General features: G+C 44.5%; 1 protein-coding gene across 2 annotated transcripts in view; it reads left to right on the top strand.

The window, feature by feature from the left end:
* Positions 1 to 15,269: 15,269 nt before the first annotated feature.
* The window catches only part of MARCHF3 (membrane associated ring-CH-type finger 3), a 176,517-nt gene continuing 163,900 nt past the window's right edge, over positions 15,270 to 27,886 (top strand). The window contains exon 1 of one of the 2 annotated variants that reach the window (XM_083577160.1): positions 15,270 to 15,447. The gene's annotated coding sequence lies outside the window, so the exon portion shown is untranslated. The remainder of the gene's footprint in view (positions 15,448 to 27,886) is intronic. The other variant, XM_083577161.1, reaches the window with a different exon arrangement.

Raw genomic sequence — 27,886 nt, 5'->3', positions numbered from 1 at the left:
CAACTTTTTAGCGGCATTTCCAGATGACCTGTTTAATGAGATTTCATCCTGATTACATAAGAATCATAGAATCGTAGAGCTGGAAGAGAGACAAAGGGTCAACTAAGTCCAACCCCTGCAAAGCAGGCAACTTTTGCCCAAGGTGGATTCGAACCCGCAACCTGAGATTCAGATGTTTTCAGGGAGACGTTGGCTGTTTAAGGAGCATCCATTTTGACTTGTTGGGTGGCTGTGTGTCAATGCTAGTGTTACCCCATCACTCTCCTTATTGCAAAAAGTCCGATTTGGGGAGGAAATGGGCTTGTTGCCGAACTTGAATTTGCTGCTCTGTGATTGAACCCCAACTGGAAATAGCAAAGGCCCGACTTCCCCATGTTCCTCATTGAAGAACACAGCAGCAGGCCCATCGTCACTGAAATAAGCCTATCATGCAAGGCTGAAGCTCCGTGACAGAGCACATGCTGTCAGGATGGTGTCAGCAGCTCCCGGCTGGTTGCCCAGGAAATTAGAAAAACAAGGAAAAGTTTCTTACCACCCTTTTTTCTTTCAATATTACAGAGAGAGGCTATAGAACCTAGTCTCTTGGTTAATGGCGTTGTCCCAAGTGACTGTCCACCCACCACCTCTCCCACTTCCTCATTCGTCATCTTCTCCTCTACAGGTTGCTCTCCTGCTTTTAAGGCTCGCGGGGTTCTGGAGATAGAGGGTCTGGAATACTTTTTAGTGACAACATGCCAGCCAGCTGCACCTCCAGTTCTGCCAGTGCCAGATTTACGTATAAGCTAAACAAGCTATAGCTTAGGGCATGGGTAGGCAAAGTAAGGTCCACGGACCGGATCAGGCCCAATTGCCTTCTGGATCCAGCCCGCAGACTGTACGGGAATCGCCATGTGGATCGCTAGCAATTGCGTTCTTTTTTTTTTTTAAAGATATTTATTGAAATTTTCAAAAAATAAAGAAAAAACAAAAAAAAAATAAAAATAAAAATAAAATAATTACATTCCTTTCTTTCAGTAACATATTTCCTTGACTTCCCCACACCTCCCCTTCTTGTATTCCAATTCAATTTTTAGTTCAGCAAGTTCTTATCCCCAAATTTTACCTTATTATATTTAAATCCTTTTGATTAACCAATTTTAACATAAACCTCAATCTTTATGCATCAATACTTATTCTTAATATCTTTTTCTAAGATCGACCCCAATTCCCTTTCACGAGTTCCCCATTTTAATATAAGTAACAAAACAAAGTATATAAAAACAAAGTATAATTGTACAGCCTTTGGATACCCAAAACCCCACTCCCCACCTTTCCCGGTTTCAAGCTCCAACAAATGTCCATCAGTCTATCTGGTGTCAGCCTGGTGACCTCACATCCGAGGCTCTTAAGTCTCTCTCATTTCCTCTCTGCCGGTTTTTTTGGTAGTCCTTTATATTAAACACCAAATCTCGGAGAAGCTCTGTCCCAATAAGGTCCAAGTTTCTTCCAGCCAGACCTCCATATTTAAAATTGTAGTCCAAATCTTGTTTCTTACTTCTTTTAAGTCCAAATGTCCCAGAAACTAGCTAGCAATTGTGTTCTTTCCCTTTCCCTCCCTCTCCCTCACACAGCGGCGGCGCCTCCTCCCTCCCTCCTCCTGGCTTCTCCCTGCCTTGCCTAGAGAAGGAATGAGGCTGGGCTTTGTTGGTGCCAGCAGCAGCAGCAGCAGTGCGTGAGCAGCCGCCATTTTAAGCAGCCAGCCCCTCTCTGGAGCCTTTTTGCATGCCACTCATCGTCCCTCCACCACTGCCACTGCCAGCCCGTGCCACTCGCAAGACACAGGTAGGCAGCCACCGGGGCTCGTGGTGCTCTTGCATCTCCCCCCCCCCAAAAAAATATAGTCCGGCCCCCCACAGTGGACTGGCCCCCTGCTGAAAAAGTTTGCTGACCCCTGGCTTAGGGCCCCACTGTCTTGAGGGCCCCAAAAAAATTAAAGGAAAAAAAAACCTGGATGTACATTTCCAAAATAAAAGATAAAAACAAATAAAATAAAACCTACATACAGCAACAGTGTTGTGTGGGCTCCTATTTGTTATGTGCAAATGGCTTTAGATACCTATTAGGTCCATAAATTACCATATAGCATATATTCAAAACAAAAGACAGCGACCATTTGTTGTTGACAAAGGACAGCTGGGCATATAAAGGGCCCCATTACCTTCAGTAGCTTAGGGCTTCATCAAACATAAATCCAGCCCTGGGTTCTGCCTGCAACTCCTCTCCCATTATTTCCTGACTTTCCCCCTCATCTGCCTCTCAGCCATGACCTCCCTCAAACCCCTGTTGTAAATCTATACTGTCTTCCTCTTCCTCCTCCCTGAAAGGGTCAGGATGGGGAGGCGGTCTCCACCATTCCTCCTCTGCTCAGCCCCTGACATCACCCCCCTCTCCACTGCCCTCCCACCCTGTGGTTTCGGTCGGTTGGGGTGGCATGTATGGAATGCCCTTTGCATGTCTAGCGCATGGACATGTTCTGCGTACTCACATGATCTTTCTTCAGGGCCATAACCCTTCCACACAATCAGGTATTGCAACTTCTTTCTTTGCATCCTGGAGTCTAGAATTTGCTCTCCGTCTACCATGACGGGAGGTGGAGGGGCTTGCGGTGCTGATATAAGGGACCCCATCGTTAATTCTTTTTCTTTTTCACACAAAAAGCCCATGAGAGGTTTCCAGTCCTTAACCAGTGTTAACAATGGCTTTTCTCTGGTGAAGCATGTCCATTTTGCCATCTCAGCCAAGTCTGTTGATTTGAACAGCCTTCCTTCCATTGCTGGGTCCTTCCATCTTTGTGCATGTAAAAGTATTGTATTGTAACCATAATCGAGGTCCTTTTCCACAATGTCCTGTTCTCTTCTGCTCCGGCTGATTCCAAGAAATGGAAATGCTGCCTGCATCTTCCCACTTGCTCTCACGGCGTTGCATTTTACATTCCGGTTTGCATTTTATATTGTAAGGAGCCCTGTCATCCTTTGATTATTTATTTAATAAATAATAATTGTGACACACTGCACACTGGCTTGCTGATCCCAACCTGGCATGTTAACTCCTTTGCTCTGTGCCACAGAAGCCAGCGGCATCTTAATATGGAGCAGGATATGACAGTGATGAAGATCTTGAGGGATCAGTTGTCTGAGAATATGTTAGCAAGGGAGCTTCATGTGTCTCACAGTTTCATTTAATTGCTGTCTGTCTCCCCCTCTCTCCTGAAGCATCTACAGTGGTGCCCCGCAAGACGAATGCCTCGCAAGACGGAAAACTCGCTAGACGAAAGGGTTTTCCGTTTTTTGAGCTGCTTCGCAAGGCGAATTTCCCTATGGGCTTGCTTCGCAAGACGAAAACATCTTGCAAGTTTGTTTCCTTTTTCTTAACACCGTTAATACAGTTGCGACTTGACTTCGAGGAGCAACTCATAGAACGCAGTGTACATAGTAGCCTTTTTTGAGGTTTTTAAAGACTTTGTTGATTTTTGAAGCTTTTCCAAAACTTCTTTTGCAGCCATTTGGTAAGTTAAGCTTTTAAAACTTTTTTGGGGGGGTTTGGATTTTGGGTTGGGGTGTTTGGAATTCAAGGACTTGGTGTTGGGGAGGGGTTTGCAAGAATCTGGAAGCTTGTGTGTTTTTTTCTGCATTTTTATGATTTTCTGTGACCATTGGGCCACTCTGCTGTTTTTTTAAAAAATTTCTGGGTTTGAATTTTGAAATGCTCTTTACAGTATGTGTGACTTTAAAGAGCACTTAATAAACTCTTGTTGTACCAAATTTGGCTTTGTTTGGACTTTTTTTGACCATAGGAACGCATTAATTGATTTTCAATGCATTCCTATGGGATTTCGTGCTTCGCAAGATGAAAAATTCGCTAGACGAAAAAATTCGCGGAACGAATTAATTTCGTCTTGCGAGGCACCACTGTACTTCTTGTATGATGAAGCCAAAGCGGTGCTTCAACTGTGGGAATGTTGAGGATGGTAGGAGAGGATATATTGATTAAATATTATCCTTCCTCACTCACGCTAGTGAGCTAATAGCAGAGCACATTCCCTTGTACATTGCAGGAAGCTAGTTGATGGATTCATGAGAACCGTTTGAGTTAAGCAATCCAGTCTGGCTTGTCCAGATTGGAGTGTTCCTGGTAAATCCCCTTTAGTTCCCTCTTAAAAACAATAATGACACAGCAGCCTTCTTTTAAAAGTAATGATAAGGTTTACTTACATTCAGTTCACAGTATGATCCTGAAGGCAGGCTTTAGCTTGTAGTTACAGTTACAGAGAAAAGTGTGGGTTCATCCTCTTGTGAAGGATGAGCCCATGTGCTGCTGGCTGAGAGCCAGCAGACAGCAAAAGCATCAAGAAGAGATCAGATCAAGAGAGTGAGAGATGGCTTCATGACTAGACCCTTTATAGGGTCTGCCAGGGTCACACCCATCTACCTGGTCACATGCAAGTAGAGTAAGTTCCAGACCAGGTGTGACAGGAAGTCCTCCTGGCTGGTGCAACATTCCCCTGTGAAATATGCTCGGAGTCCTATAGTGATTTCATGCTCTTTATTGCAGCTTGTAAAACAGTGATTGAATTGCCCCCCAAACCTCAGGCTTTTATATACATTATTTACAGAACGAGTCCCGTCTGATTGGCTGATTCTGCTTCCCTCCTGGAGCCTGATTGGTCTTTTCCTGCAGGCCAATCAGTTGTTGCATTCTATGATCCTACCAGCCTAATAGGCTGATTAACTTCTTCCTGGAGCCTGATTGGTCTTCTCCTGCAAGCCAATCACTTGTTGCATTCTAGGATCCTGCTTGCCTATTGTTCTAGGATCCAAGGTTAGTACATAACACCCTGTGTGTCCACTCTGGGCAAACAGGAAATGTTGTCTTTGACTGCTTCAGTGATGTTACATCCCACATGACCCATATGAACACAAGGTAATGTAACAGAGCTATAGTTCTTTGGACGCATGCAATAAAACACATAATTTAAAATGGCAACATTTTGGAGGAGGACTTTGATTGGGTTGACCTTTCCGTGCTCTTTCTCCAACTTCCTTGAAAGGCTTGCGCTGCTGAGTTCCATAATACTAATTCCCAGAAAGCGTTGGTGTTCTTGTCTCTCCCCCCCCCCCGGCTTTGTATCCTTCTGCTCTACCTATATCTGGGGTATCTGCACACTTAGCTGCATGGATGAAAATCAAGATACAGCAGTGTCAAGGTCAAAGCTGTCCATCACTCATTGACAGAGAAGATGAGCACCTTGTCAGGTGCAGCACGAACGTGATACAAATCACTCACACAAAACTGCAATTAGGATGGCAATTGCTGGATTCACTTCCTGCTAGATGCTTTAAGGTTGAGATATCATACAAAGGAGGCTCTTCTTGATGTTAGTGGGCTACAGCACCTGGGGAGGAATCACATCTGTCAGCCAGGTAAAAGGTAAAGGGACCCCTGACCATTAGGTCCAGTCGCAGACGACTCTGGGGTTGTGGTGCTCATCTCGCTTTACTGGCCAAGGGAGCCGGCGTACAGCTTCCGGGTCATGTGGCCAGCATGACTAAGCCGCTTCTGGCGAACCAAAGCAGCGCACAGAAATGCCATTTACCTTCCCGCCAGAGCGGTACCTATTTATCTACTTGCACTTTGACGTGCTTTTGAACTCCTAGGTTGGCAGGAGCAGGGACCGAGCAACGGGAGCTCACCCCGTCGCGGGGATTTGAACCGCCAAACTTTTGATCGGCAAGTCCTAGGCTCTGTGGTTTAACCCACAGCGCCACCCGCCTCCCCCAGTACATGGGTAGATGAGTCTAAAAAACCCAGGACACAAATTTTCACTGCCCTCTAGCAGCTACGGTGGCTCATTTACCAGAAGTAATGTATTTAGTGTTAACTCTGGAAGTGTATACACGAATCTGACCAAACCAAGCCTCCTGGTGTATATTGTGCTCTAAGAAGCTTACTTTGGTCAGGAACAATTACAGAGTTTCAGAGTTAACACTAAATACATTACTTCTGGTAAATGAGCCACCATAGATTCTAGAGGGCCGTGAAAATTTGTGTCCCGGGCTTTTTAGACTCATCGTACAATCTGAAACCAAAGAGGCACATTGGTTGCCAGACATGAACTATATTGGCATTATTTTCAGCTCTCCTACCCCACTCTGTGGAGTAAAGTGGTACCTTGGTTCTCAAACTTAATCCGTTCTAGAAGTCCGTTCCAAAACCAAAGCGTTCCAAAACCAAGGCACGCTTTCCCATAGAAAGTAATGCAAAATGGATTAACAAGATCATTGATCCATAAAATGAAAGCAATAATCAATGTACTGTACTATAAAATAAATAAGACAGTATTGTAGATGATTTTTTTTTTTTTTAATTTCTTACGTGCACTGATGATAGTCAATGTTTGGGTGGAGGGCTTTTACCCATTTCCGCAGTCACAAGATCAATCAGTAGCTGAACTGGGTTCCACGCAGTCACACACATACACACAAAAAGAGCCAAAAAAGCAAAAACACAAAGTACCGGTAAATAGCAAAAACAGACAGACCTCAGCCTAACACTCAAAACTGAAGTGTGGCACTCAAATCGGAAGTTCAGCCTCCGAACAGAGCATGTTCAGCCTCCGAAAAATGTTCGTAAACTGGAATACTTACTTCCGGGTTTGCAGTGTTTGGGTTCTACGTTGTTTGAGTACCAAGGCATTTGAAAACCATGGTACCATTGTAATTCTACTGGTCTCTGTAGCTCAGCAGGTGGTGAAGACAGGCCTTGTGTGAATCATTAAATCAGAGCTTTCCAAACTTTTCATGTTGGTGACACACTTTTAAGATATACATCATTTAGCGACACAGTAATTCAGATTTACTAGCAAACTGGAGGTTAAACTAACCCATTTCCAGCCCTGGGAGGAGCAAGCGAGCGTTTGCACGACACACCTATACACACTGCAGGTGTCACAATAATAATAATAATAATAATAATAATAATAATAATAATAATAATAATTTATTATTTGTACCCCGCCCATCTGGCTGGGTTTCCCCAGCCACTCTGGGCGGCTTCCATAGAAAACCAAAAATACACTAAAATATCACAGATTAAAAACTTCCCTGAACACAGTTTGGAAAGCTTTGCCTTAAATGAAGTCTGGACTCAGCATCACAGGGGAGCAACTGGTGACCTTCAAGAGAGCCAAGGCTACATAGGTGACCCCAGTCCCCTCACACCACGTTTTGAGTGAGCAGAAGAAGAAATCCTACTTACATTTTTAACTTTATGAAGTTTCTCTGTAGAAAGGTGATTTAAAATACACAACCCTAACATATGTTTTCTACCTCCCTTACACCCACATAACCTACTCCAACCCCTACCCCTAAATATCAATCTAAAAACACACAAGGCTATGGGAAGCATTAAATAAAAAGAAGAATGAAAACGTGTAAATACCAAAACAAAATATAAATCCTCTTCTCCCCTCTCACACACCCATGGACACACTCTCACACTGCTCCTACCACTCCTGACTCCTGGAGTGGACACCTCTGGTTTGTGACCTTTAAGCCAGAATTGAAAAAGATGTCACAAAGGAGGGCAGGTCACTGTTACCTTGACAACCCACCTACCTGGGCACTGCTCCTGAATCTTCAAAGTTCTTCAGAACTTTGAGGCACCTGATAGTCTGTCTGAAACATCTTGTTGAAACATCTCTGTGTCTTGCCAAATGCAAGGTGGTTCTTTTCATGAGATTCAGAAGCCACTGGGTAGCCCTCAAGAAGTGGCAAAGTGACCCACAGGTAGCCTCAGGTTGCGTGGCTAGATTTTTTGTTTCACTTACTAGAACATATCAACTGCATCTACCTTGTTGTGGGTGTCTGACTCCTACCAGCACTTATAGGCCCACCCAAATGCCTCCAAGAAAGGACCTCATCCAGACATGTTGGTGCTGAAAGGCATCTGGGGTGACTGTAGCCTGTGCATTGCCAAACTGTGGCATGACCTTGGAGGGATGGGAGCAGGAGGACTCCCAAATCTGCTGTGCATGCTGCTGTAATCACAGAAGCCTTTAGGCATGAAACCTATTATTCTAGAATGAAATCTGGCATGTAGTTATGGGATCTGGCTGATTTTTATCCAAGTCTTGGGGAAAACACACACACGCCAGTTTTATAAAAGTGGAACCAATGGAGTTCTCCCATACCTAATGCATGCATTCTTATTCTTATTCTTTGGTGATTACTCATAGCCAAGTAAGATTGTCTTTCATAAACACAGTTTTAACAGTGAGTCCATAAGTGACTGTGGAGGCCAGTTCTGGATCCACACGTCCTTCCACAGTGGGGACAGAGGTTTCCGGGCGGGAGTTGATCACAGTGAGGGTTTGCCAGCGTGCCTTCCTCTTAGCACATTTCTTGTCCTGAGTGCAAGTGTCTTCAAAACCCATGACACCTTTGGTAAAGACTGTTCTCCAATTGGAGCGCTTGCAGGCCAGTGTTTCCCAGTTGTCGGTGTTTATACTACATTTTTTCAATTATCCCTGAGAGAGTCTTTGAACCTCTTTTGTTATGCTTTCCATTTTGAAATTTGAAATAGAGTGGTTGCTTTGGAAGACGATAATCAGGCATCCGCACAACATAACCAGTCTAACCAAGTTGATGTTGAAGAATCATTGCTCTGACACTGGTGATCGTTGCTTCTTCCAGTACAATGGCATTAGTTTACCTGTCTTCCCAAGTGATGTGTAAAAAATTTTGGGGACACCGTTGATGGAATCTTTTGAGGAGGTGGAGATGGCATTTATAAGTGGTCCCATACTCTCCCATACCTAATTGGTATGCACTCTGTTATATGCAGGCAGCTTAAGATTGCCACTTAGAAAGCCAACAGGCACGTCTACAGAGGAGGCAGCTGAAAATTACATTACTTTTCAATGCGCAAGCTGCCAATTTCAAAATTGCACATTTCTCTGGAACTAAACTGGCACAAGAATTCTTTCTCAAGAGCCAATTGATCTGTAGTGCACCTTCTCATTGAAGGGCCAACATCTGCTTGCTCAACTCATTCAGAAATTATTGCTGGGTGCACAGGATGGTGTCCAGTGAGTGTTTGTCTGCTGAAGGAAAGCATCTTTCATTGGAATGGGTCGGAAGGCAATTCTCAGTGATTCCTCCTTCCCCTATAGCTTCCTGCGTCCTCTGAAAATCTGTCCCACAAGGTCCTCCATTTCTTCTGAGCAGATTTTGGGCACCATGCAAGACCCAAAATGGTCTTGCATCCTATTGCACTGATGGGTGCCTTCCATCCACAGAAGAACCAGTGAGATGCCACCCATAATAAATGCAACAAAAAACTATTGTTTTAGAATACACCAACTCTACACTCTGATAGTAAATGTATTTTCTTTAGAGGTCATTCCAGTTACTTCAGTGCAGCTAAGTATGCTTCTTATTTGAGTTTTGCTGTCTTTAACAGTTTATTTTGCAGGAAGTGGACATCACTGTTCCAAATCACTCATCCTGGTTTGGAAAGTACAAGTATGACATTCCTGTCTTTCATCTGAATGGGCAATTTCTAATGAAACATCGTGTGGATACACAATAACTAGAGTATCGGCTGTTGAACCTAGAGCTGCGAGATGATGGCAGTGGGTGAAGACAGGATTTGTAGTTCAGCTGTGGGCTGCAGAAGAATGCTTAGATCATTTTGTATCGCCTTCTTCACAAACAAACTGCATGAATTTCTTGAAATTCAAATTTATATGTTTAACTTGGTTTTGCAACCTTGATAAAAACCCTGCAGAGCAATGCATACCCAGCTCTATTCCTGTTTCTGGCTACCAAACAACTTGACTTTTAGATAAAAAACAATCTTTGTCACCATCACGTTGGCCTCCATGTTGTTAAAATGCTGTTCTTTGCAAATGAAGAAATGGCAAGATTATGTCTGCATATTTCTGTGCTTTTAGGGATTTAACAATGCACTTCAACTTCTTTTGCTCAAAGCGGAAAGGAGAAAAGGCATATTTTAGATTAAATGTAACTTAGATGATGAAATACAGTTGCTTGGGACCGTAGAGTATCATTGCAGCTTTTTGGATACCTGACATGTGACACAGCACTAATATCTATGTAATCATTTATATTTATTGGGGAAATCTTAAGCTCTTTTGAGTTCCTGCTAATACCACCTGCATCAGCTCATAAGTGTCTTTGTTGAAAGACAACCAGCATAATGCGACTTGACCCTGAAATAAAATGGAACATACTGACTATGCTTCTGTATGCCACCTTTCTCTCCACGTTATCAAAAGCGATACAATTTTCCTCACAAGCCTGCTAGCAAAAGATTAGGGATGCTCACATTCTTCTTTTAAATTGCTACTAAGGGCAGGATATACAGTTTTCTAATGGTGCTGAAACATTGTTTTTGCTTAAGGGCTTTTGGGATTTATTGGATAGGAGAGCCATTTCAAACAATTGAAAAAGAGCTTGAGTTTCTGTTAAATGTGGTTGGCTAACCTGTGGCCCTCTAGACACTGCTGGGCTACAAATCCCAACAGTTCCAGCCAACATGCCAGTAAGAGATGATGGAACCATCATCCAACAATATCTGAAGGTCCAAAGGTTATCCACTCCTGCTAGAGCTGGGGATCTGTAAATGTTACCGAGCCTGGAAATGAGTTCCATGGGCATGCATAGAACATGCCTCCCCAACTTGGACTACAAGTCCCATCATCATCATCATCACCATTTATTAAATTTCTCCGTCATAGCCTGACCATTGGCAGTGCTGGCAGAGTTTGATCAGTTGTGAACACATTGCCAGCTTAAAAAGTAGCTAACTTGTTTCTCCCTGTAGTGTTTCAAAACACATTTGCACATTGTTGCTAATGTGCAATTAGAAGTATTTCTAAATCATCTGACTGCCCCAGGGATGCCAATTTAAATAAAATATTGTGGGGGGCCAGTTGAGCCCCACTGCGCAAAATTGATCATAAGATGTGGCACACACCATTTGTTGCTTTTTTGAAATAATTTTTATTTGATTTTACAGGTGTGGAGTTACAACAATACAAAATGCATATTCATATTTAGAGATTTCTCCAGATCTCTAGAATTCCTACCATCCCTTCCGTGGATCCTATTATAAACCTTTTCAACTACATACTATTTCATCATCCAAATTTTATGTCTCTCCATTTTATCCTTAATATCTTCCACATTACAAGTATTATTGTAATCCTGCTAATGTTTTCATTTGCTTACAGTGGTCTCTCAAGTAAATTATATTCCCCCCCCCTTCTTTATTGAAGTTTTGGTCTTTCCTGAGCTTTCCGTTCAGTTTTGCCATTTTGGCATAATTCAACAGCTTAGTTTGCCATTTTTATCTGGTGGGGACTTCGTCTTCTTTCCATCTCTGGGCTAGTAACATCCGTGTGGCTGTTGTTGCATACATAAAAAGTCTTTTCTGCTCCTTTGGGATCTCGGTACCTACAATTCCTAATAAAAAAGCTTCTGTGTGTTTTTTTTAAACAAAAGTTATTTTAAACATTTTTTTCAATTCATTGTAAATCGTTTCTAGAATGCTTTTGCTACTATACACGTCCACCACATATGGTAGAATGGCGGCACATGCCATTTGAATGGCAATGGCCATCAACTTTGGGGTGCCCTGGCCCCCTCAAATATTTTAGGGGAGGTGAAGAGATCTTGGCCCCTAGGAGTTGGCTCCTATGGTCCGTCCACCCCAGTAGTCGCAGAGGGAGTGTGGATGTCTTCCAATGGCTTACATTTTGAAATCGGATCAAGGCTGGGTTTGGCAGGAAACGTATTAAAAAGCAATAAAGTGTAGGATAGATGGGAATTGCAGCTAATGTGCACACACAGCTTCAAACCCGCAGCGGTGTGTGAATGCAGATGAAAGTATGTACACGGCCTGAGTTTGCTATTAGTACAGTGGTACCTCAGGTTAAGTACTTAATTCGTTCCAGAGGTCCGTACTTAACCTGAAACTGTTCTTAACCTGAAGCACCACTTTAGCTAATGGGGCCTCCTGCTGCCGCCGCACGATTTCTGTTCTCATCCGGAAGCAAAGTTCTTAACCTGAAGCACTATTTCTGGGTTAGTGGAGTCTTTAACCTGAAGCGTATGTAACCTGAAGTGTATGTAACCTGAGGTACCACTGTATATGTGTTTTCCTCACATCTGAAAACCCCGTTTATCTAGGAACAAAGTAAAGCTAAGCTGCACTCTTCCATATTTCCTTGAAAAAGAATACGCATTTATGACGGAAGAAGCACACATCCAACTTCTTTGCTAACCTTGTTTCTACATAATTTCCCTTCTGCTGTAATACTTTATTATTAGTATGCTTATGCCTCATTAAATATCATTATAAGGAGCTCCCATAAAGCAAGGCCCCTGCGTCAGCCCTGAGTGAAAGCCCCTGATGTGATTTGCTTTTACTCTCATGGAGATGTAGACAGAATGAGTTGAGAGGTTATCACAATCAGAGTAAGTGCACTTACTTTGAATAAAGGATTGAGAGATTCTGTACACAGTGATATTCAAGCTGGGCTTCCCAGTCAACGCAATCTGATAGAAGGCTTTTTATAATCTCTCTTCTAAAGAAAACTGCTTGAAGGACACTGTTTTCCCAGCAAACTCAAGAGCATTTTAAAAAGGGATAATTATTCATTAAAGCCGAAAATTAAATATTTCAGTCGTCAGTTTAGTTGTTAGCTTTCTGAATAGATCTTTGGTAAATGGAGATTAATATTCCCTTTATGTGCTTTCTCTGCCCCGCTCTTTAAATCTTTTCCTTCCCCCCTTCATCCCCACTCTTTGATGCTTCTGGTTGCTTTGATTACAATTTGTGTTCTTTCTGCTTCGCACTTTGAACGACTAAAGCATATTGCTTTAAACAACGAGAGCTTATTACGGTTATGAACTCATTCATCTTCATAACTGGTCCAAGCTGTGAGTGAGATTTTTAATGCCCACCGTTCAAGCAGGGAAACGGAGGCTCCGGTCCAAAAACAATTGTGCAGAAAGTAAGTGGCTTTAAAGAGTTGAACTTCGGCGCCGTGGCCCTGATCCAGGCATTTATGCAGCAGCAGATTGTATGCAAACTATTCTTCTGGCATAGCAAATTAGGCGCCGGCAACTTTGACAAGCACTGATCCCACCCAAAAGTGGGAATTTTGGAGTGATTGGAACAAGCCTTCCCACGCCACCAGCATGTGATTGGAATTATCATCTGTCCATGGCAGTGGGGAGTGCACTTCTGAGTCCTGAGTATGGTTGGGTATTACCCAACTGAGCACCTTTACCCATGGGACCCACTTGAGGGACACGGGTGGCGCCGTGGGTTAAACCACAGAGCCTATGACTTGCCGATCAAAAGGTCAGTGGTTTGAATCCCCACGACGGGGTGAGCTCCCGTTGCTCGGTCCCTGCTCCTGCCAACCTAGCAGTTCGAAAGCACGCTAGTGCAAGTAGATAAATAGGTACCACTCCAGCGGGAAGGTAAACGGCGTTTCCGTGCGCTGGGTCCCATAGGTAAAGGGTAAAGGGACCCCTTCTGGTTCGCCAGAAGCGGCTTAGTCATGCTGGCCACATGACCCAGAAGTTGTACGCTGGCTCCCTCGGCCAGTAAAGCGAGATGAGTGCCGCAACCCCAGAGTCGGCCACGACTTGACCTAATGGTCAGGGGTCCCTTTACCCTTTACCTATGGGACCCAAATGAGGAGGTGATATACAGGTGCACAGATTACCATTCTTGGTGAGAAATGAATGTGTTGAGGCATCCCTTCTCTCTCTGGGAGAGTTCTGCTTCTGGTTGTGAGCTAAGGTACCTGTCTCATATCAGCCATGAGAGGATGAGCCACGGCTGGGGATAAAAAAAGGTTCTGTTAATCTTCAGTGCTATTTTTCTAGAAAAGGAGGTGCCAGAATTTACCACAAATACCTCCCCTTTTCTCTTATAATGGCAATGGTGCCCAGCTGAGAGGTGCCGAAACTGAGTTCCGGCTGAAAAAGCCCTGGTTATTTTAAACTCTACAACTACAAAGAAAGTGGTTTGCCCTATAGGTAAAGGTAAAGACCCCTGGATGGTTAAATCCAACCAAAGGCGACTATGGGGTTCTGGCGCTCATCTTGTTTTCAGGCCAAGGGAGGCAGCGTTTGTCCACAGACAGCTTTCCGGGTCATGTGGCCAGCATGCCTAAACTGCTTCTGGCACAACAGAACACCGTGATGGAAACCAGAGCACACGGGAACGCCATTTACCTTCCCGCCACAGTGGTACCTATTTATCTACTCGCGCTGGTGTGCTTTCAAATTGCTACGTTGGGAGGAGCTGGGGCAGAGCAACGGGAGTTCACCCCGCCATGAAGATTCGAACAGCCGACCTTCCAACTGCCAAGCCCAAGAGGCTCAGTGGTTTAGACCACAGCACCACCTGCTCCCACAGGAAGTAATATAATAATAATAATAATAATAATAATAATAATAATAATAATAATAATAATTTATTATTTATACCCCGCCCACCTGGCTGGGTTTCCCCAGCCACTCTGGGTGGCTTCCAACAAAGTATTAAAATACAGCAGTCTGTTAAACATTAAAGGCTTCACTAAACAGAGCTGCCTTCAGATGTCTTCTAAAAGTCTGGTAGTTGTTCTTCTCTTTGACATCTGGTGGGATGCACCAGTAGTGCTCACCAAAGAAGAATGGTTAAGTAAAGTGATGGGACCCTGCGGAATCCGCAGAGTTACCAGCTAAAATAAGAGAAATAAATAAGTGGGGGGGGGGGGGGAGAGAGAGAAACTAAAATAAGAGAAGTACCTAATGGTGAACGTTTTGTGGAAGAATGGAAAGCTTTCTCGGACTTTTTCGAACCGCCGACCTTCCTGTGGGCAAGCCCAAGAGGCTCAGTGGTTCAGACCGCAGCGCCGCCACGCGGGGACGGAGGGGTTAATGGGCAGGTGTGCGGCGCCAGCTGCATCCGCATCTACCTGGAGCATCTTTCCGGCGCTCTTACCTGGACGCTTTTCCCGGTTGGTTTCCCCTCTGTGGCCACTAGGGGTCCTCCCCGCCGCCCTTTGTCCTCCTTAAACGCGGCTTCCTCCGCCCGGTTCCCTTTCCCAGGGCGAGGAAGGCAAAGAGGAGGCGGCTGTCAATCAGGAGAGCTGGCCCCGCCCCGCACCCCCCTCCTCCCGCCCCGCTTGGGCTGCCTCTCTCTTTCCAGCGCAAGCAAATAGGTCCATGAATTGCCGGCGCGGGGGGCGGACTCGGCTGCTCGCCTGCCTGTCCCCGGATCCCGCAAGGGCAGAGACGCGGCTGCCCGGCGCCTCCCATGCCGGGGAAGCTGCGCCTTGAGAAGCGGGACGCCTCCGGAGAAGGAAAGAAAGAAAAAAGGGTGAGTGGATCTTTCTCTCTCTCTAGCCGGGCTGGACCCACTGGGGACTTGGAGTCTTCCATCAGGTCCGCGCGTGGTTACCTTCTTCCAGGCAGGGGCTTGCACAGGGACCCCCCCACCCCCAGTTTGCAAAGAAGGGCTGGGCTCTTCCCTATTGCCCACCCCCCAACTTAGTTCATACCAGCCAGAGAGAGGAGAGGACGATGGTTTTAAGAAGAGGTTGGCACTGAGCAGCGAGTCTCCTTTTGCAAACCTAAAATACAGGAAGCTGGAGAATCGCAGAGTTGGAAGGGACCTCGAAGGTCATCCAGACTGACCCCCTCCAATGCAGGAATCTCAGCCAAAGCATCCATGACAGATGGCCATCCGACCTCTGCTTAGAAACCTCCAAAGAAGGAGAGAATCTGTTTCACTGTCGAACAGCTCAGAAAGTTTTTCCTGATGTTTAGTCTTGTAACTTGAAGCCATTGGAGTCCCATCTTCCAGAGCAGGAGGAGGGGGGGGGGAAAGGTCCCCCTTTTATCATTTTTGTTACCTTTCCTCCCCCAGTATTTGCCCATCTGCTTGAGAAACTTCCGTTAAGGTAAGATCACAGAGTTGTTGCTCTGCTGAGAGCCACGGACTTTTAAAAATAGGTCTTTAAAATTGGGGACAACGGCGTATGGGAAAAAGTTGTCATCTTTTCTTGGCAGTAATTTTCTTAGCAGTATTTGATTTCTGTTTCCACCACCCAAAGGGCAGAGTATGCCGAGGGAAGCTTCCCTGATGGTGTTTCAGACTATAATGCGATAATTACCTGGTGTAAAGATGGGAAAAGCAATTAATGGAGCACACAGAAGGCTATGTGTAATACAGATGTGCAATATAGAGCCTATGTTCTAAATAAACATGCATGCAAGCCATCTCTAATGCAGGGTGCAGTTGCTGTACATGTCAGAATTGTGTGTATGTGTGTTTATTACAAATATAACACATGCCATGGTAACTATTTGGTTGTAAACAAAACTAACAAAAGCTGGCTGGCTTGGACTAAATTTCCACTTGGGCTATCTTTTCTTCCTGTCTCAGAATAGTGAGAGATGGGAATAGTCTTTCTTAGGGCAAACAAATACTCAGTAGCCATCCTACCCTTAATTTCTTTTCCTCCTATGTGCTGGATTTGACAACAGGGGGAAATTTCAGTCACCATCCATGATAGTTGCCCAATGCCTCTTTCTGTATCTCTTGTTTGCAGGCTGTGTTAAGAGATGCTAATTTCTTTGGAGACTGTATATGTAGTATTTTTTGTTTCCCTTCCTTTGTTTCGGCCAGATGAGGAGCTGCAATGTATGTGAGAGGATTGTAAAGCCGAATGCCAAGTCTTGAACTTCCCCTGCGCGGTTGGGGGATGGAGGCAGACTGCCTAGCGATGTGTACTCTGTGTGTGACCTCCTCTGTGTGCGATTGCGTACAAGTCTGAGTCTGCCTGTGTCCGTGAACTTTACGAGCGCTCGGTTCCAAATCATTCAGTGCAGATTCCACACGGCTTGCTGGTTTACAGCCCACAGTCTGCCAGCCAGCCCATCTGTTAAAACACACTCCAGACAGAGCTCAAGAATCCAGGAAAGAGTCGCAAAAAGAACACTGCCTTTCTTGAATCTTAAAACACAGTATGAAATTAGGCACGTTGTTGAACTTGTGTGTAGCTTTGGAAATGGTCACAACTGAGTTAACATCCTGGCAAATCAAGGGTCTGGAGGGCTTTTGTTGTTGTTGTTTTTTGGTTCCTTGCCAAATTGTTTTTAATGATAGGCTTCTGTGAATGGTTGGTTTGTTTGGGCTATTTTGAGGCTGAGAGGCAATGAAGAGTTATCTAATTAACGGGAAATCTTCACATCTTAGTCTGTGCCAAACCATAGCTGGTTAAGGAAATCTTGCATGCTGTTTTCCTTAACTGTTTGTCAATCCAAAGCTGTGCTGTGCCTGTAACAGGAAAAACTATTGCATTTGGTGCTAAAAACACAGACATTCTGCTGACCCTGAGGTTTATTGAAAAGTAAGTCCAATAGATTTCGGTAGCACTTACCGTGAAGTAAATATGCTCACAATGGTAACCTGAGAGGAATAAATGCACAGTGATTAAAGTGAGTATTCCACCTCAGTAACTGAATGGTTTACAACAGGTTCTGTGGAAAACTCAGAATCCCTCTAGGCTGGCATGTTCTAGATTTTGTGTGTGTGTTTTGTGTTTGCACTCGCTGCGTGTTTTGTGTGTGCACTAGCTGCAAAGAGATAATCCTGTCTGTCTTCACTTACTGGAAGGAGCAGCTTTGTGTATAGGAAATATTTGTTTAAAAATATAATTCTATAGACAAGATAGATATCTATGCTGAACAGATATTGCACAAACTTCGAAAGGTAGGGGAAGAGAATTAAGGCAAAGCACAAATATTGTTTTGTTTTTATTGTAAGAGAGCTACCCAAATCTGTACTGGGAGAGGCTAGACTGATGTCCATATGTGGGTCAATAAACGCAGACTCAGTATCAATAAGGTGGAGATTCTTTTGGTAGATGATTACTCAGTCCAAGAATTGGGGAAACTTCTCTGATTCCAATTAACTCACAACTTTGTCATTTCTCCAAATTCCTTCAAATATGCTTCTATTACCTGCGTATTTTCCACCCGATTTTCAATTATCAGCAAGGCGCCACCTGCAAATAAGCTCATTTTCTCTTTTCCTTTATTACCTTTCCCTTTTATATTTTCATCGTCTCTAATTACGTTGGCTAAAACTTCAATAAGTAATACAAATAAAATTGGAGAAAGGGGGCATCCTTGTCTTGTACCTCAGGTTTAGTGTTATTTGTTCCGTTACGCCATCGTTCACTATGGCGCATGCCTTATTCCTTGAATATCATTGGCTTACAGGAATCAGGAAAAGTTCCTGTTCTGGGTGGCATAGAACTCCCCACCCCCAGAGAACAGGTGCATAAGCTGACACTTGAGGCCCAAGTAGCTTCAGCTGTGAAGACTGCCTGTCCAGCTAGCTATGGACTTTCCTGTATCAGAGTAATCTGGCTGCAGTGATTCATGCTGTAATAGACTCCTCGTACGACTATAGCAATCCATGGGGCCACCTTGAAGACAGTCCGGAACCTGCTGCTGGTGAATGATGCCACTAAAGGTAAAGGGACCCCTGACCATTAGGTCCAGTCGTGGCCGACTCTGGAGTTGCGGCGCTCATCTTGCTTTATTGGCCGAGGGAGCCGGTGTACAGCTTCTGGGTCATGTGGCCAGCATGACTAAGCTGCTTCTGGTGAACCAGAGCAGCGCACGGAAACGCCGTTTGCCTTCCCGCTGGAGCGGTACCTATTTATCTAATTGCACTTTGACATGCTTTTGAACTGCTAGGTTGGCAGGAGCAGGGACCGAGCAACGGGAGCTCACCCCGTTGCGGGGATTCAAACCACCGACCTTTTGATCGGCAAGTCCTAGGCTCTGTGGTTTAACCCACAGTACCAGGTTGCTATTGAGGAGCAGCAAGACGGGATCATGTGTTACTGATCCAGGCAGATGATTTGTGCTTCCTTGCAAGAGGGGATGGTTCCCGCCTGCTTGAAGGAGGCAGTGGTAAAACCACTCCTCAAAAAACCTTCCCCAGTTTCTGATCTCCCCTTCTGGGGCAAAGTTCTTGAGCAGGTGCTTGTGGACCAAATCCAGGCACTCTTGGAGGAAACTCATTTTCTACATCCATTTCAACTGGGGTTTAGGCCCAGTTTCAGCATAGAAACTGCTTTGATCACCGTGTCAAGAGAGAGGCAGAGGAAACATGTCCCTGTTAATTCTCCTCAACTTCTCATCGGTGTTCAATACCATGGTATCCTTCTGGAGCCGCTGTCCAAGTAATGGGTGGCATCACTTTGCAGTGGTTCCGGTCCTACTTGAATGGAGGCTTCCGGGGGGTGATGCTTCAGCCCTATGGAGCCTTCAATGTGAGGCTCCTCAGGGTTCAATTGTATCCCCTATGCTGTTTAACATCTACATGAAACTGCAGAGTGGGGTTATCCGGAGGTTCAGAATACATTGTCAGCAATATGTTGATGGCACACAACTCTACTTCTCCTTTGCATCTGCAGGTGAGGCAGTGGAAGTGCTGGACCATTGTCTTGCCTCCGTAATGGACTGGATGAGAGCCAATAAACAGAAGCTCAATCCAGATAAGATGGAGGCCCTGTTAGTCGGTGGTTCTTAGACCAGGTGGATGGTAGGCTGCCCGCTCTTGATGAGGTTACACTGCCTCTGAAGGAGCAGGTATGCAGCTTGGGGTAATTCTGGATCCTTTGCAGTCCCTTGAGGGTCAGGGGCACAGATGAGGAGAGGCCCTGCTTGTAGCCCCCTGCTCCTGTCCAGCAGCCCATGGGACCATACCACAAAACAGGGCCTTCTTGGTGCCAGTACTTTGCTTGAGGAACTCTTTACCTGTGGAGATTTTGTTGTACCTCATGTAATTGTCAATTTAAAACATATTTGTTCAGGCCTTTGGTCTGCAATTTGAGTGGAGTTTAATAGTCCCACATCCTGTTGTCTGCTGCATTGTATTGTTGATGTTGTTTTTAATTATTGTGTTATGCTGACCATGAGGACAGAATCCTTGCTGGCAATTTTTCAAAGAACTAAAGCTGATCTATATTTCACAGCATCTCTTGGTTTTCTGCTGAGCCCTAAATGCATATTAGTAGGTGCTGATTCGCACAGACAAATGTACAAAGAGCCATTATGGCAAATTATAATGAATCCAGAGAAATTGCTGGCAAAATCACCTGGCTGTTTTCAATGGAGAAAAGGCAGACGTTAGGTTCAGGAATACCTGACTTGGGCTCACGTTTCTCTTCATTCATGGATGTTTGGTCCTTTGACAACTGTATGGTGTGACCAAGGGTTCATCCAACCTCAACTCTGATTGCCAGAAGCTTTCTGGCAATAGTCTTTCCTGGTACAGCATTGACAGTGCACTGAGGGGTGAATCTGAACATGTGAGATAAATTATTGGATTTGAGAATGAATGGTGAAATGTCTGATGCTGTCCCTGGTGATGGCACTTTGTACTAAGGAAGACCTTTCTATCACCTATGACAAAAAAAGCGAAGTCTCTTGTCCTTGATCTTCATGTGGTTTTCCCAGAAGGGAGAAGTACCTCAGTATAGGACCAGGCATTTGGCTTCATCCATACTTCCCAGAGCAGTCTAGCTAAGAGAGCTGATGCTAGGAAGGACTGGAATCCATAAATTCAGGGCTTGTGTTCCACATCTGTCGCCTCTAAATTATACCCCAAATTCATCATCCACCATTAGCTCTTCTGGAGTCTTCAGCCTGCCTCACAAATGGCCTAGCCATGACTAGGCTAAATAACCAATGTGAGAGGGAGAAGGAACAGCAGACCCAAGACATTTTGCTACTTGCGCTAAAAGGCAATGTGGCAACCATCCTTCTGTACACAGAAGCTGACCAGACTGAAAGTTGCACCATGTTTCAACATTAATGACAGAGCAATGTTTTTTGCCACATTGTGGGCACAGGGCAGGCTGTCTGGTGTGTGTATACACACACAGTTCTTGGTCACCCCTTCCATTGTCTCCAGCATTTGCTGCCTGAGGCATCTGCCTCACCCTGCCTTACGGTAGGGCCAGCGCTATAACTATTTTCTATGTGCATGAAGCTCACAGTTATTTCCGTACTACAGCTTTCAATCTGAGCTGCCTCCTTCACCCAGCTTCACTTCATTTCTCCTGTGTGTTTGAAGTCGTTATTATAATGACATGCGTTGAATGTCTTTGGAGAACTTCTGATACAGTTTCCAGACCCTACAATTGTCCCTATTTTCCAGGGACCGTCCTGGTTTTACAGAAGCTGTCTGGGTTTCTGATTTGATCCCAGAATGTTCCGCTTTTCCTCAGGACATCCCTATTTCCATCAGAGAAATGTTGGTGGGTATGGTAGGATGTCCCTGTTTTCATTGGAGAAATGTTAGAGGGTATGGAGTTATCTGACCCCCCCCCCAAGACATTTGAAGGCAGCCCTGTTTAGGGAAGTTTGTCAATGTTTAATTATGTTTTTATATGTGTTGGAAGCCACCCAGAGTGGCTGGGACAACCCAGTCAGATACGCAGAGTATAAATTAGGGGTCAGCAACCTTTTTCAGCTGTGGGCCAGTCCACCATCCCTCAGACCATGTGTTGGGCCGGACTATATTTTTTGGGGGGAAATGAACGAATTCCTCTGCCCCACAAATAACCCAGAGAGGCATTTTAAATAAAAGCACACATTCTGCTCATGTAAAAACACCAGGCAGGCCCCACAAATAACGCAGAGATGCATTTTAAATAAAAACACACATTCTATTCATGTAAAAACACACTGATTCCTGGATCATCCGTGGGCCAGATTGAGAAGGTGATTGGGCCTTAGGTTGCCTACCCCTGGTATAAATAGTAAAATTATTATTATGGAATAGGACGTCCCTATTTTCATCGGAGAAATGTTGGAGGGTATGAGTTTCTTGCCTTTATAATAAGCATATTTCAAAACACTTCACGGGTATATGGAAGTATCCTGCCTGGGGAAACCCAGCCAGATGGGTGGGGTATAAAGAAGAAGAAGAAGAAGAAGAAGAAGAAGAAGAAGAAGAAGAAGAAGAAGAAGAAGAAGAGATAATAAAGGAGATATAGCCACAATGCCTAGTAGTCATTAAAGGTCTTAAGGTAAAGGTAAAGGTACCCCTGCCTGTACGGGCCAGTCTTGACAGACTCTAGGGTTGTGCGCTCATCTCACTCTAGAGGCCGGGAGCCGGCGCCGTCCGAAGACACTTCCGGGTCACGTGGCCAGTGTGACGAAGCTGCTCTGGCGAGCCAGCGCAGCACACGGAACGCCGTTTACCTTCCCGCTGGTAAGCGGTCCCTATTTATCTACTTGCACCCGGGGGTGCTTTCGAACTGCTAGGTTGGCAGGCGCTGGGACCGAGCGACGGGAGCGCACCCCGCCGCGGGGATTCGAACCGCCGACCTTTCGATCGGCAAGTCCTAGGCGCTGAGGCTTTTACCCACAGCGCCATCCGCGTCCCATCATTAAAGGTCTTACCCGCCATGAATTTGCCTAATCCCTCTTTGAAGCTATCAAGTGGCAACCATCACTGCATCTTGTGGTATCAAATGCCATAGATTTTAACTATGTGTTACAATCTAGCATTGTGAGAGAGCGAGGAAAACATCTCTCTGTCCCCTTTCTCCACGCGAAGCACAATGATATTCTCTTCTAACATGTTTGGTCCCTGAGTTAACTACAAAGGCCCAAATGTTGCAATCTCCCCTCAGCCAGTCAGCATTTTCAGAGGACTATCCGCCATGACCCCAAGGTCTTGATCCCCGTCAGTCACTGAAGGTTCACCCCCTGTTAATGTATATGTGAATTTAGGAGTTTTGGCCCAGCATGCATCACTTCGCATTTGCTTACATTGAACTTTTAATGTTTAATCCTTACAACCAGGGCATTTTTACAGCTGGATCTCACCGGAACCTAGTTCTGGCAACTCTCAGGTGGGCGCCATTGCCATTATAAGAGAACAAGGGAGTTGTTCATGGTGAGTTCCGGCCCCTCTTTTTCTATAAAAAATAGCCCTGTTTGCAACCACCCCTGAATATAGATCCCTATTATATATGAGGAGGAAGGGCAGGCTGAGAGACAGACAGACAGACAGACAGACAGAGAGGTTTACTCAAGGCCACTGAATTTTGACGGAGGCAAGACTAAAATTCGTGGCTTTCTGCTTCCAAGTTCAGCTTCTCAGCCGTTATACTGCAGTATCTGAAAGCAGCCCGAGTGAATTAGATTTGAGGGACACGTGTGCTGTTAGACCCCTGCGAGTGAGGAGAATTGGGTCTTTAAAATAGAACTCTGACTGCTTGCTAGTTCTTCATGGGTGCTCTGATGACAGCTGAGGCAGAAGCCATCAGCCTCATCTGTCATCCGACACAGAAATGATGAGCCTGTAATACTGACCTTGAATAATGTTATGCCGAGTGAAGCATGCACAAGAACGGGGACCGGACCGGACTCCCAATTAATTTAGTCCTGGAAGCTGCAGCTTTTTGGTAGTGCTGAAATGAACGGGGTAACTTTCCTAATAAAATCTGAACCGTCTCATTGCCGTTCACCAACACATTCAAACTTGCACCTTGGCAAAAGTTCACCTGTCCTGAAATAATGGCAACTTCAGCATGAAACAGGGATGCGCAGGTCAATGTGCGAAAACAACGGCGCAAGGAGCATTGCTCCTGTAGAAAAAAAGGCCTGAGTGTTTACACTGGGTTTGTGTGAATATCTGATCAGATCTGGAGATGAATTTTTTTTTAGGTATAACTTCAGTAGCGAAAATTCCATATGATCTAGGGTTGCCACATTTCAAAGAGCAAAAAAGAGGACACATTTGCCTACTTGGGGCTACCTGTGAAGGTGACCCAGAAACTACAACTAATCTAGAATGCGGCAGCTAGACTGGTGACTGGGAGTAGTTGCTGAGACCATATTACACCAGTCCTGAGAGACCTACATTGGCTCCCAGTACGTTTCCAAGCACAATTCAAAGTGTTGGCACTGACCTTTAAAGCCCTAAATGGCCTCGGCCCAGTATACCTGAAGGAGCATCTCCACCCCCATCGTTAAGCCCAGACACTGAGGTCCAGCTCCAAGGGCCTTCTGGCAGTTCTCTCACTGCAAGAAGTGAGGTTACAGGGAACCAAGCAAAGCAGAGGGCCTTCTTAGTAGTGGTACCCGTCCTGTGGAACGCCCTCCCATCAGATGTCAAGGAAATAAACAACTATTTGACTTTTAGAAAACACCTGAAGACAGCCCTGTATCGGGAAGTTTTTAATGTTTGATGTTTTATCATGTTTTTAATATTCTGTTGGGAGCCACCCAGAGCGGCTGGGGAAACCCAGTCAGATGGGTGGGCTAATAATAATAATAATAATAATAATAATAATAATAATAATAATACTTTTAACTATGGATTGCCATGACGACTCTTGTGTTACATACCCATGAAAAAGAGGATGTGTCCTGCAAAAAGAGGACATATGGCAACCTTAATATGATCATGCATGGAATTCAAACAATTTCCAATTCATTTTATGACTATAGTACCTTCACCTGCTCCAGTCAGGTTTGTTTACACTATAGAGACTGAGTTACACATGTTGAAAGCAAGAGGAAGTATCCCTAGATGATGATAAGCTCTATGTTGTCCTCTGTTGTGATAACATTACCCTGTATATATAGGTAAAAATGGGCAAACACACAGTGGTCTGATACACTCTTTTGTTGCCTTTATCAACAACTTCTTAGGAATCTTTCCAGTACAGTGGTGCCCCGCAAGACGAATGCCTCGCAAAACGAAAAACGCGCAAGACGAAAGGGTTTTTCGGGTTTTGTGTCGCTTCGCTAGACGATTTTCCCTATGGGCTTGCTTCGCAAGACGAAACGTCTTGCAAGTTCTTGCGAGTTTGTTTCCTTTGTTCCTTTGTTTCCTTGTTTTCTTAAAGCCGCTAAGCCGCTAATAGCTGTGCTTCGCAAGACGAAAAAACCGCAAGACGAAGATACTCGCAGAACGGATTAATTTTGTCTTGCGAGGCACCACTGTATAGACAAGAGGTTTGTTTTCAGGTTAGCTCTAAACCAACAGTTGAGCATCCTTGATGGTATCTGCATATGGTCACTGATCAACAATGGAAATGGCAACACAAAATACCCATCACTATCATAATTGGCCCTTGATGAACAAGTGAATGCCCGAAGCCCAAAATTCAGGTAGTTTGAGGGAGCTATGCGGGATCTTTTTAGCTAATTTCTTAATGTATGCCAGCTTCCCCCAATCTTCCGCCTTTCAGATGTTTTGAACCATTACTCCAGTTGGCATAGCCATGTAGATTGGGGAAGGCTCATGTATACAAATTGGCTGTAATCTCTAGTTGTATATGGTGATGTCACCTTACTTTGATATGTAAAAACTATTAATATTTTAATATTAATTTGCGAGTGCCATGTTTGCTTTTAGCAAACTAACAAATATTATCAGTTAATGGAAATCTGTTTGTGAACTTCTTGAGCAAAGCAAAATGGAAAGATTGCTCATTCTGAGTTCTGAATTGCTGTGTCTAAATTATTGAAGTGTATGTCTTTAAAAAATATATATTTGTAATTTTCATTTATATGCATTACGACAATTATTTAACCATAATTTTAACATTTTAAATTCCGAGTCCCTTCCCCCTCTTTCTGCGGTTCCTTACATTTACTTTTGTCCTTTCCTGCATACTCCAAATAGCCTTAACTTATTCTTTTAATCATCTAGTCATATATATATATATATATATATATATATATATATATATATATATAAAACAGTTATATATATATATATATATATATACACACACACACATATATATATATATATTTAAAACTGCAGGTTTTTACGATAATCCTGCCAATGTCTTGATCTGTTTACAGTTTGTTTGTAAATACTTAATAAACCATTTCTATTCCTTTCTAAAAAGTTTGTTGCCTTGATTTCTTATTCTTCAGTAAGTTTCACTATTTCTGCGTACTCCATTAGTTTCTGTATCCATTCTTCTTTCGTCGGGACCTCTTCATCCTTCCACTTTGGGGCAAAGAACATTCTTGCAGCTGTAGTCACATACAGAAATAAATGTCTATACTGTTTGGGTAGTTCTAATCCCATCTTTCCCAAGAGAAAAGCTTCTAGGGTTTTTTTTTAACAAATGTTTAAAGTGTGTGTCTTGAATATCTCCCAGTTTTATGCAACTTATGTATTTAGCTGTTATAAGAAGTGGAGTTTGATTTGGAGGCATTTTTAGACACCATCTGCTTCAGAGCACATGAGTGCCAAAACAATTGTAGGCCAAGGAGGAGTTTAATTCTTGAATTACGGTGAATGTTAACTTCTTTCTCACAATACTGTAAAGTTGAATTCTGTGGAAAGGATATATCTGTGTCTCCAAAGCATCCCATGCAATGGCAATGGAAATATAGGTGACCTTTTACATGGAAATAGAGGACTTTCACCAAAAGGGTGCTGAAGTGACAGTTCTATAATAGCAGCAGCAGTAGTAGTAATAATAGTAATAGTAAATTATTTATACCCCGCCCATCTGGCTGGGTTTCCCCAACCACTCGGGCCAGCTCTGAACAGAATCTTAAAAACACGATAAAACATCAGACATTAAAAACTTCCCAATACAGGGCTGCCTTCAGATGTCTTCTAAAAGTCAGATAGTTGTTTATTTCCTTGACATCTGATGGGAGGGTGTTCCACAGGGCTGGCACCACTACCGAGAAGGCCCTCTGCCTGGTTCCCTGTAACCTCACTTCTTGCCGTGAGGGAACTGCCAGAAGGCCCTCGGTGCTGGACCTCTGTGTCTGGGTAGAAGGATGGGGGTGGAGACGCTCCTTCAGGTATACTGGGCTGAGGCCATTTAGGGCTTTAAAGGTCAGCACCAACACTTTGAACTGTGCCCAGAAACGTATTGGGAGCCAATGTAGGTCTCTCAGGACTGATGTTATATGGTCTCGGCAGCCACTCCCAATCACCTGTCTAGCTGCCACATTCTGGATTAGTTGTAGTTTCCGTTTCACCTTCAAAGGTAGCCCCACATTGCAGTAGTCCAAGCAGGAGGTAACCAGAGCATGCTCTATTGCCATATTGTCATTCCATATGAATGGGCCATAACTGAGTTTCATGCTGAGTTTTGTGAGTGTGTTGGAGAGTCTGAGGAGCCCCATGCATAGGCACCTACCCTAAGGGGCCCAGATCCCTTCAGGGGCCTCATAAAACATTTGAACACCCCCCCCCCCCAGTATTGAGAACAATTGGGGTTAGAGGAGGTTGAGCGAGGAGCCGAGCGCCCAATGGCTTCTGTGGCTGGTGACTCCTTCTCCACCTCCTCTTTGTCCTCCTGCCATGGAAGGGAAAGAGAGGGGGAAGCAAGCCCAGGATGGTGGGGGCGACAGGGGCAGGAACAAATCTGCCAGCCATTGAAACTGGGCTGCCACTGCATTCAGCAACACCACCAGGCTTCTCCAAGTGTCCCTGTGTCACGTAGACATCATGCCCATGTCATTGTCCCCCCATCTTCTGCTCAAGTTGGTGCCTGTGACCCCATGTTTCCTAAGAAGCCACTTCAAAATAATAAACCGCCTCTTTCCATATGAACCTATCCGGACCCTGAGATCGTCTTCTGATCTCTGTGTGCCTTTTCCTCGAAAGGTCCGAAGGGTGGCAACATGAGAACGGGTCCTTCTCTGCAGTGGCTCCCATCTGTAGAATGCTCTCCCCAGGGAAGTCCGCCTGGTGCCTTCATTATGCACCTTTAGGCGCCAGGCAAAAA

This window comes from Podarcis filfolensis (assembly GCF_964270895.1).
Source record: "Podarcis filfolensis genome assembly, chromosome: 11".
In the NCBI taxonomy this organism is placed as follows: Eukaryota; Metazoa; Chordata; class Lepidosauria; order Squamata; family Lacertidae; genus Podarcis; species Podarcis filfolensis.
This window is presented reverse-complemented; position numbering and strand designations above follow the sequence as displayed.